This window comes from Equus asinus, chromosome 21, assembly GCF_041296235.1.
Source record: "Equus asinus isolate D_3611 breed Donkey chromosome 21, EquAss-T2T_v2, whole genome shotgun sequence".
Taxonomy (NCBI): Eukaryota; Metazoa; Chordata; class Mammalia; order Perissodactyla; family Equidae; genus Equus; species Equus asinus.
In genome coordinates, this window is record NC_091810.1 from 12804540 (window position 1) to 12819344 (window position 14805).

The 14805-nt window shown below is 43.6% G+C and overlaps 2 long non-coding RNA genes across 4 annotated transcripts in view; one reads left to right on the forward strand and one right to left on the reverse strand.

Moving 5' to 3' along the window:
* Positions 1-636: 636 nt before the first annotated feature.
* Positions 637-13849, reverse strand: LOC139041495 (uncharacterized). Of its 2 annotated transcripts, none has more exons than XR_011496757.1 (3): positions 13728-13849; positions 1233-1466; positions 637-778 (listed from the first exon to the last, which is right to left on the reverse strand). It is a non-coding gene; the product is annotated as an uncharacterized lncRNA (long non-coding RNA). The 2 variants fall into 2 exon arrangements; XR_011496758.1 differs by lacking the exon at positions 13728-13849 and adding an exon at positions 13549-13670.
* LOC139041494 (uncharacterized) overlaps positions 13789-14805 on the forward strand; it is a 28771-nt gene continuing 27754 nt past the window's right edge. For both annotated transcript variants that reach the window (XR_011496756.1, XR_011496755.1), the window contains exon 1: positions 13789-13928. This is a non-coding gene — a long non-coding RNA (uncharacterized lncRNA). The remainder of the gene's footprint in view (positions 13929-14805) is intronic.

The following is a 14805-nucleotide window of genomic DNA, read 5'->3' on the forward strand; positions in this document are numbered from 1 at the left end:
ATTTCTTGCATACCTGTGTTTGTGGCCTGTACATCAAGAAATTGTGATGTTTTTGCCCTTTTAACTAAAAGCCTCAAACCCCTTCACTATTCCCTCTGCTTACTTCTGGTCAGTAAATTTAAAATCATCTGAGAACAATTCATGAATCTCACACACACGCAAATGATTAATCCCTCTTACCTCTGTGTCCCCATGTAGGTTGTCTGTGTACCTGCCTTTCTTTATAGGAAAGAGGAACACTAGGTTTAATTCATCCTTCCCCATGATGACTCCTAGAGTGCGTGGGGTGTTGTAGGTGCTCAGTAAAAAGGTATAGAAAAGTGCTTCCACTCAGTCAAGTGAGTTTGAGAAATACCACTCTGCGTGTTAGCAGATCCGTGAAGCCTCATTATTATTCCCCTATTTTGGAAAGACAGAACTGTCCAGATATCATAGGAAACAAAGTCAAACACTGAGCCCATCAATTACCCATAGAAGAATGTTCAGAACAATTCTTTTCTTTAGACCCCAAATTCTTACTGCTATCTATATTAGTCACAGTTCTTTTGGTGGCAAGAGATAGAAACACAACTAAAACTAGACGTAGTAGCATGCAGTATAAACTGCTGTTACAAAATTCCAATTCAACAATGGATTCAACTAGAAGAATGTTTATTTCTCATGTAACAATCCTGTGGAACCCAGGAACCCAGGTTCCTTCAGTATGAGTGTTCTCCCATCCTTAACACGTCTTCCATCTCATGATCCAAGATGGCTGCTCCTGCTTCCTCCACAATGTCTACATTCCAGGTAGTAGGAAGAGAAGAAGGGGAAGAGGAGGGCATGCTCCTTCCCTATAGAGCAGAAATCTGAAAACTATGGCTTACAGGCCAATCACCTGTTTTTGTAAATGAAGTTTCACTGGAACACAGTCACACCCATTCATTTACATATGGTTTATGACTGCTTTCACAGTACAAAAGCAGAGTTGTAACAGAGTTGTAACAGAGACTTTATGGCCCATAAAGCCATTTACTAATAGCCAAAACTATTTACTAAGGACTTTTAAAAAAATTACGCCCACTCCCATTCTATTATTATGTAAGATGTTCATACAAGGGAATGCTGGGTGAAGGATGAGAGAGGCAAACTAGCAGTGTGCAGACTCACAATCTGAGATTGGATAGGAACTCTCTCTACTATTTTTTCAATTCTTCTATAAACCCAAAAATAAAAGATTTTTTAAAAGATACCATTAAGGGGCTGGCCCGGTGGAGCAGCAGTTAAGTTTGCATGTTCCGCTTCGGCGGCCCGGGGTTTGCCAGTCTGGATCCCAGGTGTGGACATGGCACTGCTTGGCAAGCCGTGCTGTGGTAGGCATCCCACATATAAAGTAGAGGAAGATGGGCACGGATGTTAGCTCAGGGCCAGTCTCCTCAGCGAAAAGAGGAAGATTCATGGCAGATGTTAGCTCAGGGCTAATCTTCCTAAAAAAAAACAAAAGATGCCATTAAGTGAAAATTCACACAGTGGGAGAAGATCATTGGAACATATTTAAAAGGCAGAAGACTCATACCCAAAATATATACAAACATACAAATTAATAAGAAAAAGATGGACAACACAGTAGAAAAATAAGCATTAGAATCTGACCAGGCACTTCCAAAAGAAGAATTATTCAAATGGCCAATAAGGATGAAAAGGTATACAATGTTATTAATAGTTAGGAAAATGCATATTAAAACCACAAGAAGATACCACTGTACACTCACCAATTGGCAAAACTTTTAGTCTCACAATACCACTCTTGGTGGGTATGTGGATTAAGAGGAACTCTCATTCCCTGCTACAAATTGGTATCACCACTGAGAAAAACAGTTTGCCATGGTCTACCAAAGATATGCATACCCTATGGCCTAGCAGTTCCTCTCTTAGACATATACCCCACAGAAATGTGAGCACATGTGCCCCTGGCAATATAGACAAAAAATGTTCATAGAGTTATGCTTATAATGACAAAAAATTGAAAACATCCTATATGGTCATCTATGAAGAGAGGAAAGGTGAAGACCTCTGTGAATATTATATGGATACGACAACATCAGCGAGAACACCGAAGTAAGGACCTCCGAAAATCCTCTCCTTCACAGATGCAATGAGAACACTGGAGAAATTGTCAAAATCAATGTTTTTAAAACTGTGAAAATTAACCAAAAGATTGCAATAACCCAGGGAGTGTTTATTCAAGAAAAACAACTGAATCTCAGGAAGAACGGTGAGTTTTGTGGCATTCTGACTTGCCTTAGTCTGATTCCACTCTTGCCAGTGCTGTGGTAGCATTGAAAACCAACAGACACATAATCATGGTGGAAACCAGCCCAGCAGTCTCCGGGGGGAAAGACCAGAGTCAAGTTCCTCCAAAGCTCAGTTCTCAGATAATTGTCATTATTTGACTGGACAGCAGTTGCCTGGAATATCCCACTCATAAGGCTTGTCTTTATTTGACCTGACTCAGAGCTCCCATGGGGTGAACAGCCTTTTCCCCAGGGACATTTGTTGAAAACAATCAATGGTGATTTTCAAGCATCATGGCTACCTGAGGCAGTGGTAACAGTTGGGGCAAACAAAAGGCTGACCAAAAACACTCAAAAGGTAAAACTGGGAATGAGATGTCCCCATATTCTTGGGATCTAGAAGCTTAAACACATGTGTAGGGCTGTGCACGTGCCCAGGAAATAGCTGAAAAGGCTCCAAGCTCTCACCTCTGGCTGCTCTTGAGGCTCTGTGGAAACAAGAAGTGAAGAATAAGGTGCAGTTGCAAACTACCTGCATGACCATTGAAAGTGTGCCCCAACGTGCACACCGAGCCCCGCAGCAAAAGTTGGGAGAGTTAATATTTTCAGGCATTTAGGGAAATCTCTGTTCAATCATTAGCTGACTGCTAAGCTAACTGATCAGACTTCAGTGGCCACACATGACAGAGAATACAGACTTTACAGAATTCATTCATGCAAGTCACTAAACAAACAGCAACAAAAACAACAAACAGCAAAAACAACAAACCCTGGGGAAGAAGGGATCTGATCTCTAGATTTGCCACGTTATATTATTTCATTTTTTTTTCCTTTTTCTCCCCAAAGCCCCCCGGTACATAGTGGTGTATTTTTAGTTGTGGGTCCTTCTAGTTGTGGCCTCAGCATGGCTTGAGTGGTGCCATGACCCGTACCAGGATCTGAACTGATGAAACCCTGGGCTGCTGAAGCAGAACTCACAAACTTAACCACTCAGCCACGGGGCCAGCCCCATTATATTATTTCAAATGTCCAGTTTTCAACAAAAAGTTGAGACATGCAAAGAATCAAGAAAGTATGGCCCATATACAGGGGAGAAAAAAGCAGTAAATAGAAACTACCTAAGGAAACTAGACATTGGACTGCCTAGATAAAGACTTTAAATCAGCTATTTTAAATATGTTCAAAGAACTAAAGGAAACCACATCTAAAGAAGAAAAGTATGAGAACAATGTCCAAGTAGGATAAATTCAAAAAGATCCACACCTAGGCACATCATAATCAAACTGACAAAAGACAAATACAAAAAGAGAATCTTAAAAGCAGCAAGAGAGAAATGATTCACCATGTACAAGGAATCCTGGATAAACTTAACAGCTGATTTATCATCAGAAATCAGGGAGGTCAGAAGCACTGGGATGACCTCAAAGTGCTCAAAGAAAAGTACTGTCAACCAAGAATTCTATATGAACAAAATATCTTTCAAAAATGAAAGACATGAATGAAGAATTGACTTCTAACACGACAGCATGAGAAGCCCACCGACCTGCTCTGCAATGAAACTGATGAAAACTATAAAAACATGAGGGGCCAGCCCTGTGGCCGAGTGGTTAAGTTCACGCACTCTGCTTCAGTGGCCAGGGTTTCGCCAGTTCGCATCCTGGGCACGGACATGGCACTGCTCATCAGGCCACACTGAGGTGGTGGCCCGCATGCCACAGCTAGAAGGACCCACAACTGAAAATACACAACTATGTACTGGGGGGCTTTGGGAGAAAAAGGAAAAGTAGAATATCTTAAAAAAAAAAAAACAGCGATTTAAAGCTTCTGGAAATGGTTATAAAGGCAACAACAAATGAAGAAACACCTATTCAACAAAATCTATGAAAATTCAGTAAGTAAAGTAAAGAGGTATTTTAACCAAGACTGCTACTCCCTCACCCTCCCAGCACAGCAAGGCAAAGACTCCACTCCAGGTTGCTGCAGCCAAGAACACAGGGCTCCTTCTCCCTTTGAGCTCCCAGTCAGAAGATTTTCTTTCCATGAGGAGGTCAGCATTTCTTATCTTGCACCAAACTACCTGTTGTTCAGCCTAAGACCTGTGTGAGTACAGTTGAGGTGTCGGGGATCCCTTCTGCCCTCCAGCTCCCATTCATGGAATGGAGGATCCATCATGGGTACAGTACACTGAGAAGACTGGGGCCCTAGTCACCCTTACCCCAGCCCGTGAGGAAGAGGCTTCATTCTAGGAGAGGCAAGCCAAGAGGAATTCAGCTTATTTCCCCACTCTCACCCATTGATTGCTCAGTTCTTAGAGGGAAAGTGTCACTCAAAGAGAAGGTTTCCGTTGTCCCCAGCCCTGCCTCCGGAGACTTGGCTCACAGCCTTTGCCTGGCTGGAGTAGCAGGCAGTAAAACAGATAGCTCCTAATGGCTTCCCAAAGGAAATGACTTTGTTTGCATCAGAGTATGGAGAAGTACAAGCCTAAGGGCACTCTCAAGAACAATGGAGGTTGTGATAAAAGGCAAAACTGTAGGCTAGCAGTTTGTAAAAGAGAACAGGGAATAAGACAGCTGGGAGGAGCCCTCCTAGGGTTGGAACAAATGCCAGACACCGACTTCACAAACTATTCCTTCAAAGGAGCCATATTTGCTTGGGTTAGTCTGAAAAACAATTTATGCCCCAGGGCATTGTTGAAAACAATTGAGCAATCAGCTGCAGTTAGTACAGTTTAACAGCATGGTGCAGCCAGGGGAAGAGATGAAAAGAGTCCCTACCAAAACCACTGTCATCCCAAGGTCATTAGCAAACCCAAAGCTGCACCTCCGTGAGGATCAACAGCACAGGCTTTAACACTGTGAGAGGGAAAATAGACTTCACTAAAAGAATCTAGCCAGTCAGTAAACAAATAACAAGCCCTGAAGGGTCAGGGGAGAGGATCAGGAACCCAGTTGACAATATACTATCTAAAATGTCCAGTTTCCAACAAAAATTGTGAGGTATGCAAAGAACAACGTATGAATGATACACCAGAAGACAAAAAAGCAGCCAATCAAAACTGCCTGTGAGCGGGGCTGGCCCAGTGGCCCAGCAGTTAAGTTTGCACGTTCCACTTCTCGGCAGCCCCAGGTTCACCAGTTTGGATCCCACGTGGGGACATGGCACCACTTGGCAAAAGCCATGCTGTGGTAGTCGTCCCATGTATAAAGTAGAGGAAGATGGGCATGGATGTTAGCTCAGGGCCAGTCTTCCTCGGCAAAAAGAGGAGGATTGGCAGTAGTTAGCTCAGGGCTAATCTTCCTCAAAAAAAAACCCAAAAAACTGCCTGTGAGAGTGACCAGATGTTGGAGTTATCAGAAAAAGACTACAAATAGCCATTATTAACATGTTCATAGAAATAAAGGAAACCATGAATAAAGAGTAAAGGAATGTATGATGACAATTTCGCATCAAATGGAGAAAATCAATAAAGAGATAAAAAGTATTAAAAAGAACCAAAAGGAAATCTTGGAGTTAAAAAGTATAGTAACCAAAATAAAAAATTCACTAGAGAGACTCAATGGTAGATCTAAAATGGTAGGAGAAAGAATAAGCAAACGTGATAGATCAGTAGAAATTATACAAGCCAAAGAACCAGAGATATAAAAAAATGAAAATAAATGAAAAGAGGCTCAGAGAAATGTAGGACACCATAAAGCACACCAACATATGTATAATGGGTCTACCAGAAGGAGAGGAGAGAGAGAAAGGAGCAGAAAAAAAGTATTCCAGGAAAGAATGGCTGAACACTTCTGAAATGTATTGAAAAACAATAATCCACACATCCAGGAAGATCCACAAAATCCCAGTAGGATAAATATAAAGACGTTCACAAACAGACACATTATAGTAAAAATGCTGAAAGTCAAAGACAAAGAGAAAATCTTGAAAGCATCAAGAGAAAAATGGGTCATCACTCAGAAGGGAACTCCAATAAGATTAACAGCTGACTTCTCAGCAGAAACAATGGAGGCCACAGAGCAGTGGGATAACACATTCAAAGTGCTCAAAGAAAATCTTGTCAACCATTTCTAAGAAATCAGAAAATACTTTCAGATGAATGAAAATTAAGACACAATGTATCAGTGCTTGTGGGATGCAGCCACATCAGTGCTTAACAGAAATTTATAACTATAAATATACTAAGAAAGAAGATATCAAATCAATATCTATAAGATACTACTAAAAGAAGAGCAAACTAAACAAAAAGCAAGCAGCGGGAAGGAAGATTAGAGCAGAAATGAATGAAATAGAGACCAGAAAATCAACTAAACCGAAAGCTGGTTCTTTGAAAAGATCAACCAAACTGAAAAATCTATGGCTAGATTGAATAAGAAAAAAAGAGAAGACACAAATTACTGGAATCAGAAATGAAAGAAGGGGGGCCAGCCCCATGACCAACTGGTTAAGTTCGCGCCCTCTGTTTTGGTGGCCCAGGGTTTTGCTGGTTTGGATCCTGGGCGCAGACATGGCACTGCTCGTCAGGCCACACTCAGGTGGCGTCCTGCATGCCACAACTAGAAGGACCCACAACTAAAATATACAACTGGGCAGACTTGGGGAGAAAAAGCAGGAAAAAAAAAATGACAGAAGGGACATTACTATTGACCTTAAAGAAATAAAAAGGATTATAAAGGAATACTGTGACCATTTGTATGCTAAGAAAACATATAAGCTCCTCTTTGGCCGGCACAGAAGCGAGGTGAGGAAGGGTCGGCATCGTTGGAAAGCGTCGCGGTGACACGCACGTGTTGTGCCGCTGCTGTGGCCCTAAGCCTGCCACCTTCAGAAGTCCACCTGTGGCAAAGGTGGCTACCCTGCCAAGAGGAACAGAAAGTGTAACGGGAGTGCCGTGGCCAAAAGACGAAATACCACCAGGACCAGTCAAATGAGGCACCTAAAAATTGTATACTGTAGATTCAGGCATGGGTTCTGTGAAAGAACACCACCTAAACCCAAAAGGACAGCTGTTGCTGCCTCCAGTTCATCTTAAGGATTTTGATGATTAGTCACACAATAAATGTTCTGGTTTGAAAAATTATAAAAAAAAAATTTTTTGATTACAAAGAAAATATATGACCTAGAAGAAATGGATAAATTCCTAGAAAGACACAAACTACCAAAACTGACTCAAGAAGAAATAGACAGGGGCTGGCCAGGTGGCACGGGGTTAAGTTCACACGTTCTGCTTCAGAGGCCCAGGGTTCACCAGTTCGGATCCCAGGTGTGGACCCACACACTGCTTGGCACGCCATGCTGTGGCAGGCATCCCACATATAAAGTAGAGGAAGATGGGCATGGATGTGTGCTCAGGGCCAGTCTTCCTCAGCAAAAAGAGGAGGATTGGCAGCAGATGTTAGCTCAGGGTTAATCTTCCTCAAAAAAAAAAAAAGGGGGCTGGCCTGGTGGCACAGCAGTTAAGTCCGCATGTTCCACTTCTTGGTGGCCCGGGGTTCGCCGGTTCAGATCCCAGGTTTCAGACATGGGACCGCTTGGCAAAAGCCATGCTGTGGTAGGCATCCCACATATAAAGTAGAGGAAGATGGGCATGGATGTTAGCTCAGGTCCAGTCTTCCTCAGCAAAAAGAGGAGGATGGGCAGTAGTTAGCTCAGAGCTAATCTTCCTCAAGAAAAAAAAAAAAGAAATAGACAATCTGAATAGACTGATAAGTGAAGCTATTGAATTAGTCATTTTAAAAACTACCAACAATGCAAAGCCCAGGGGTAGATGGCTTCAGTGGTGAATTCTACCAAACATTAAAGAATTAATACCAATTTTTCACAAACTCTTCTCAAAAATAGAAGAGGAAGGAACACTTCCCAATTCATTTTATGAGACCAGTATTACCCTGATACCAAAACCAGACAAAGACATCGAAAGAACTATAGACCAATATCTTCTATGAATACACATGCAAATGTTCTCCCGACATGTTAGCAAACCAAATCCAGCAACATATAAAAAGAATTATAGACCAGAATCAAGTAGGCTTTTTCCCAAGAATATGAGGTTGGTTTAACATCCAAAAATCAATTAATGTAATACATTATAATAAAAAACATAAAAATGAAAGCGAAATTAAGATTTTCCCATGTAAACAAAAACTGAGAGAATTTGTCACCAGCAGACCTGCACTACAAGGAAAGCGAAAGGGAATCTTTCAGATAAAATGAAACGACACTAGACAGTAACTCAATTCCAAATGAAAAAATAAAGAGCACCAATAAAGGTGACTACGTGGGTGAATATAAAAGACAACATAAATGTACTTTTTGTTTGTAGCTTTTTTCTTCTGATTTAAAAGATGACTGCACAAAGCCATAAGTATATATATTATGTGGACAAAAGTGCAAAGGCCTGATGTTCCTGTTTATTTTGGTTGTGTTGTCCAGCATGAATGTTATTCATAACTTTAAGGACATCAAGGCACCAGCACTTAGGGAAATTACTTCATTCCTGTGTCCTATTTCTTGACTTTTTTTTTTTGAGGAAGATTAGCCCTGAGCTAACATCTGCCGCCTAGTCTCCCTTTTTTTTATTGAGGAAGACTGGCCCTGAGCAAACATCCGTGCCCGTCTTCCTCTACTTTATATGTGTGATGCCTGCCACAGCATGGCTTGACAAGTGGTGCATAGATCCATACCCAGGATCCAAACCAGTGAACTTGGGGCACCGAAGCAGAATGTGCGAACTTAACCGCTGCACCACTGGCCTGGCCCCCTATTTGTTGACTTTTAACATGTCTGACTGGCTGGGCCACAGCCCCATAGCTGTGTGCCACTGGCCCAGGAGGGCCAGCCACTGGCTGCTGGCTCGCTGCTGACCCAAGTGGTCTTCCTGCCACAGACCCTGCCGTACACCGTGACGTGGCACAAGCCTGCAAGCAGCACAAGATCTTCAAGCATGATACGCTGTCCTCTTCATGGCTGGTTTCACTTTCTCCAGGGGCTATCTTTTGAGAACTGCAGAACTTCAGGCACCTAACAACTCCATCCAAACCTCAGCGCCAAGAGACAATCAAACTCTAGCATGACTTCTAGCAGCATGAGGCCATGGGCCCCCGTTAAAATGCCTGCCTGAGAAGGCTCAACGCTGCCAGGAGAACTCACTATTCTCGCCAACACCTGACTTCCCTTTCTTAGAGCATTGATTAAAAAGGGCGTATAATTAGGAATCTTTCCCCTGTCCCTTTGAGATGTATCTCCTAAAACTCAGGAGTGTCTTTCTCAAGGATCTGAGAGCCATTCCTTTGAGATGCAGTCATCAGAAAGGACAGGGCCTCTCAGGCCCTGTCTCTGTGAGAAGAGAGAAACCTGACTTTGATGACCGCCAGCTAGCAATCAAAGCTGGCCTAGTCACCTTTACACTGCCCTACACTTTATAATTTTCCACGTGAGCCCCACTCTCTCCCCTTCCCTACTTTCTGCCTCTAAAACTCCCAGTCATCTCAGCACAAATAGGAACAGAGCTCAGCTCTTTCCCCTACTGTCAGTAGTTACTGAATAAAATCTGTTTTCACCACCCCAATTGGTGCTTCAAACCTTGGCATATGCAAGTATTTTTAAAAGAAGGTAGGGTTTGCCTGTGGGAAGGAGAGAGAGAGAGAGCAGGACTGGGACGAAGCAAGCAGACTGCAGGCGGCTAGGAATGATCTTTTTCCTGATGAGCGGTGGTTACACACGTGAGTTCAACTTACGGTAATTCACTAAACTGCACACTTAGGATTTTGGCACTTTTCTCAATGTGCTATGTTTCAGTATGAAGACAAAAGACTAATATTGGGTAAGAGAAGCAGATATGAAGGAATACATGATATGATATTATGTATTTATATAAAGTCAAACACACCCAGAGAAACTATACTGTATTGTTCACAGATGCACACTTTTATGAAGCAATGCTTCTCATATTTGAGCATGCATCAGAATCAGCTGGAACGTTTATTAAAACCAGATGGCTGGGCCCCATTCCAGGGTTTCCCATTAAGTAGAATTGGGGTGGGGCCTGAGAATTTTCATTTCTAATAAGTTCCCAGTTAATGCTGATATGGTTGATCCAGGGACCACACTTTGAGACCCACTGTTATAAAGAAAGGCAAGGAAGTATTAAACATAAACGTCAGGATAGTGGTTATCTCTGGAGGGTGGAAGGGACTTGTGAATGGTAAAGGTGCACAAGGGGGAGCTCTGGGATGCTGGCAACATTCTCTTTCCTAACTTAGGTGGAGTTTACATAGATAATCACATGAAAATAGTTTATTAAGTTGACCATTTATATTTTATGCACTTTTTATATATATTATGATTCACAATAAAAAAAAGTTTAAAATTTTTGAAAAACAAAAGTAAAAGAGTCTGCATCCCTAATGGCACACTGTGCCCCACAGGCCTCCTTGGACTACTTATTGCATGAGGTAGATTAATCCTGTTCTGTTTCAGCCACTATAGAAGGGTATTCAGTTATTTGCAGCCAAACACAATCATAATTATATGTGATAATCTTGGAGCTCATTCCATAATAGCAGTGCTTTACTCTTTTTAAGGGCTGCATAGATATGTCATATCTTTAAAACCAAACCAGTCCCCCACTGATGAACAATTAGGTTGCTTCCAGACTTTTGCTATTCAAACAATGCTGGCTTGTATCTCTTTGTAATATGTCTGAGCACATGGGGGAGCACACCTGTAAGATAATTTCCTAGGCCTTGACATGCTTGATCAAAAGATTCATACAAAGGATTATTCCAAGTTAATAGACATGATACAACTATACACTCCCACCAGTAGGTATCACAGTGCCTGTTTTCCCCAGCCTTGCCAACACAGTTTCCCATCAAAAGCCACACCAAATGATGGTGTAGGCCACCAAAACTCTCTCTCTTACTAAAAACCTGGCTAGGGCCAGGACAGGGATCCCTTTTACCCCAATTTTATAGCTAAGTAAACAGATTGCCAAGAATAAGAGACCTACTTTTCTCAACTTCAGCCTCCATTTCTGGAATTGGATTAATACTGTGGGGGATCACAATTGGCCACCTCAAAATGTGTCTCTTTGGCATGAGGATTATTTTGGGCTAGTTACTTTTTTGAAGAAGAAGATTAGCCCTGAACTAACATCTGCCCCCAATCCTCCTCTTTTTGCTGAGGAAGACTGGCCCTGAGCTGACATCCGTGCCCACCTTCCTCTATATGTGGGATGCCTACCACAGCATGGCTTGCCAAGTGGTGCCATGTCCGCACCCAGGATCCAAACAGGTGAACCCCAGGGGCCGCCGAAGCAAAACATGCACACTTAACCGCTGCGCCACCGGGCGGCCCTGGGCTGGTTACTTTTAAAAACTGCAGAAATGGGAGAAGCTCTGAAAAATAGAATTTACCCTTTGTAAGAGACATTTACATTTGTAAGGGAAATATCCATCTGTAGAGGTATCTCCCTTTGTACTGTCGACGAAAATAATCCATAACGAATCTATAAATGAAAATTTGGGTGAGTTTATTCTGAGCTTAAATCTTAGGATTATAACCCGGGGCCTTTCTTCCCGAAGGAAGAAAGGGCACCAAAGAAGTGGGGTGCACAGAGTGGTTATATACGCCCAGAGAGGATGTTTCACATAGGATTGAAATGTCCCTTTTACAATAGTCGCGAGACTGCTCTGTCAGCACAGCGATTGATGGACACAGCAGGTAGGTCTTCTGTCTCAGTGGACACAGCAGGGTGGCAGTCTGTTGTCTCCAGGTGAGTGGTCACAGGTGAGCTGGGTGGTCAAAGGTGAGTGCAGCAATCAGTTCCTAGCCTAAGGAAAAATGCTTATCCCTAAGGAAATGCTAATGGGAGAAGTTGCACCTTTATCTCAAGGGCCTTTGTTCTGGCCATAGGAAATGTCTAAGCAGATATACAATGCGTGCTCAATAGCCACAGTCAGGCCCTTTTGGAAAAAACAAAGTCAGGCCGAATTAGGTTTATACCAAATGGCTTCCTCATATACTCCAATATATCCTATTGCTTGCCATTTTTATTTGTCAGTACCAAGAAGAAGGGGGATGACCTTATCTCTAGACACTCTTAACGCAGGAGGCAAGGACTTAAATCTGCTTAATAACCTTACTCTTATTTACTGTGCTTTTCTGGTATCTCCCATGACTGACTGCCCCTACCCTCAACATCCTCCTTTGTAGCTGACAATATTTATATTTAAAATGAGAGCCTCCCGCCATTTTGGCAAGTTGCTCTGTTTGCCTGAGTGTCTTCCATGTATCCATGTTATAAAGCTTTGTTTGATTTCCTCCTGTTATTCTGTCTCATGTGCACTTAATTCATAGTCTCGCCAGAAAGACCCCAAAGGTAGAGGATTTGTTGTCCTCCCCTACGACACCTTCTAAGGATACATATGGTAACTGCTCAATGTGTCACGGCAATTATTATTATTGCTATCATCCACACCTCCTGTTCTGCAAGCTAAAAGCCATTTCTTCACTTCTGGTGCAAACAGGACAAAAATTGTGTTCTATCCTCTCCAGTCCATTCCCTCTAGTACTTCCTGAGGCCAGTCCTTCTCTTCTTCCTCCCACCCTCTTCTCTTCCCTCCCTAAAGAGCCTGTCCTTAGAAGTCCTACTGCTCTTTACAACAAGGCTGCAAGAACTCCGGTGATTGGTCCCTGTTGGGCCACCACGTTTTTAGCAGATACTCTGACAGGGTCCTGTTCCCAGAGAGAATGTGTAGCGGTTGAGATCAGAGCCACCCACCCCAACCTGCCTGGGAGTTGCTGTTGGCTATCCTGTAGCCTTGGACAAGTTACTTCTGTTTTCCTCACTGTCCTCATTTGTAAAATGGAAATGTTGATACCCCCTACCTTATAGAGTCGTAGGTTGAGTACACATAACATGTGCCTGACACATAGTTGTTGTTATTATATTACTATTATCAATGGAGAATAAACTAATATTAATAACCTGGCACTGTAATCTGAAAACTCAATCCCCGCAACAATCGCCCAGAATAGATACTGTTACTCCAGTTTAAAGAAACGGGCGAGAGCGGGTCTCTAATGCTATGTCTACCTGGGTTAAGCAGCACGGCCGAGAGGGCGAGCCTGTTTTCTCCCCTGTAAACAGTAACAATAATACGCGCCTCACCCGGCGACGCAGGGAACCAACAGACCACGCAGAAGCCCTTTAACAAACGCACTTTCCCTCCCCAGCTTCCCATTCCCCCCGCCCCGCCACGCCCCTATCACTCACAGCGCTGGTTCAGACTCCACCCCGCCTCGCCCCGGCTCGACGTTCACAGCCGGGGACTGGGTGACGTCAAGGCCCCGCCCGAGCAGACCCGGAAGCAGAATCCCCAGCACGCCGACGCTGGCGTCGCTGCTCCGGCCCCGCCGCCAGAGGGCGCGAGAGTCGCCTATGTTGGCTCTCACCTCCGTCGTTACGTCGGCAGGCCGGTCCCGGAAATGGAGGGGTCTGCCGTACAAGATGGTGGTGGTAAGGAACGCTGAGAGGCTTTCCTGGTTCAGGGAAGCGCGGTTACCTGAGCGCAGTGATCGCAGCGCAAGCTTCTCGTAAAAGATAGCTGCCAGGGAGTCTCCAGGTGTCTTTCTTGACGGGGTAGCTGGCCAAAGGTACAATATGGCGGCCCCCACTGCGGGGCCAAGGCGGACGGGAAAATGGGAGCGCGCGTGCTCGCGGGCTGGCCCGCCCCTCGGCCAGCCTGCGTTCCCGGGGGGCGGCCCGGCGTTCGCGCTAGGCCTGTGTGCCGGCGTTGGGGGGGCCGCCTCCCGGGCTCTTCCGGGCATCAGTTCCGAGTGTCTGATGCCCGTTGTAGCGCGTTCAGGGATTTTCCTTCCCGACAGTTTAGAGAGGTGGGCGGAACCGAGGTTCCTGGACACCTCAAACTGACTCATGTCCACAGAGACTTATCTTTTCCAACTCCGAGTTATATTTAGTGAAAGAAAGCGAAGTGCAGGAAGATGGTTGTGGCTATGCCATTGTTTGCCTTTTTTTTTTTTTCTTTTTGAAAGACCCACGTTGGTACAGATACATGTGAGCTTGTATAGGCATAAAGTATCTCCAGAAAGACAGAAACTGGTAGTGGTTGCCCAGTCTCACCAAAGGAATAGGAATGAAAAGACTGGGAACAGGGATGGGAGGAAAATTAAGTCTTGTAATACGATTTAAAGACACAAAGTTCTCTTATAAGGTCATCACAAAGGGAGAATAGCACGTTAAAAAAAAAAAAAGGGCTTTTTCAACTGGAACCATGAACCATGAATATTTAGTAAATATTCATGAGATTCCATTTGTAAGAATAAAATTTTCGAGGTCAATACTGTAGTACTTACTGTAAAGGATCCAGATCCAGGTGACCGCTTGAGCCCTCTTGAAAGCTGGATGTAGGTTTGGTTTTGTTTTTTGAGGGGAAGAGGGGAAACGGAGGATTTGGCTGGCAAACAGAAGGCACTCAAGACTATTTGTTGAATGACTGAATAAATGCCTTAC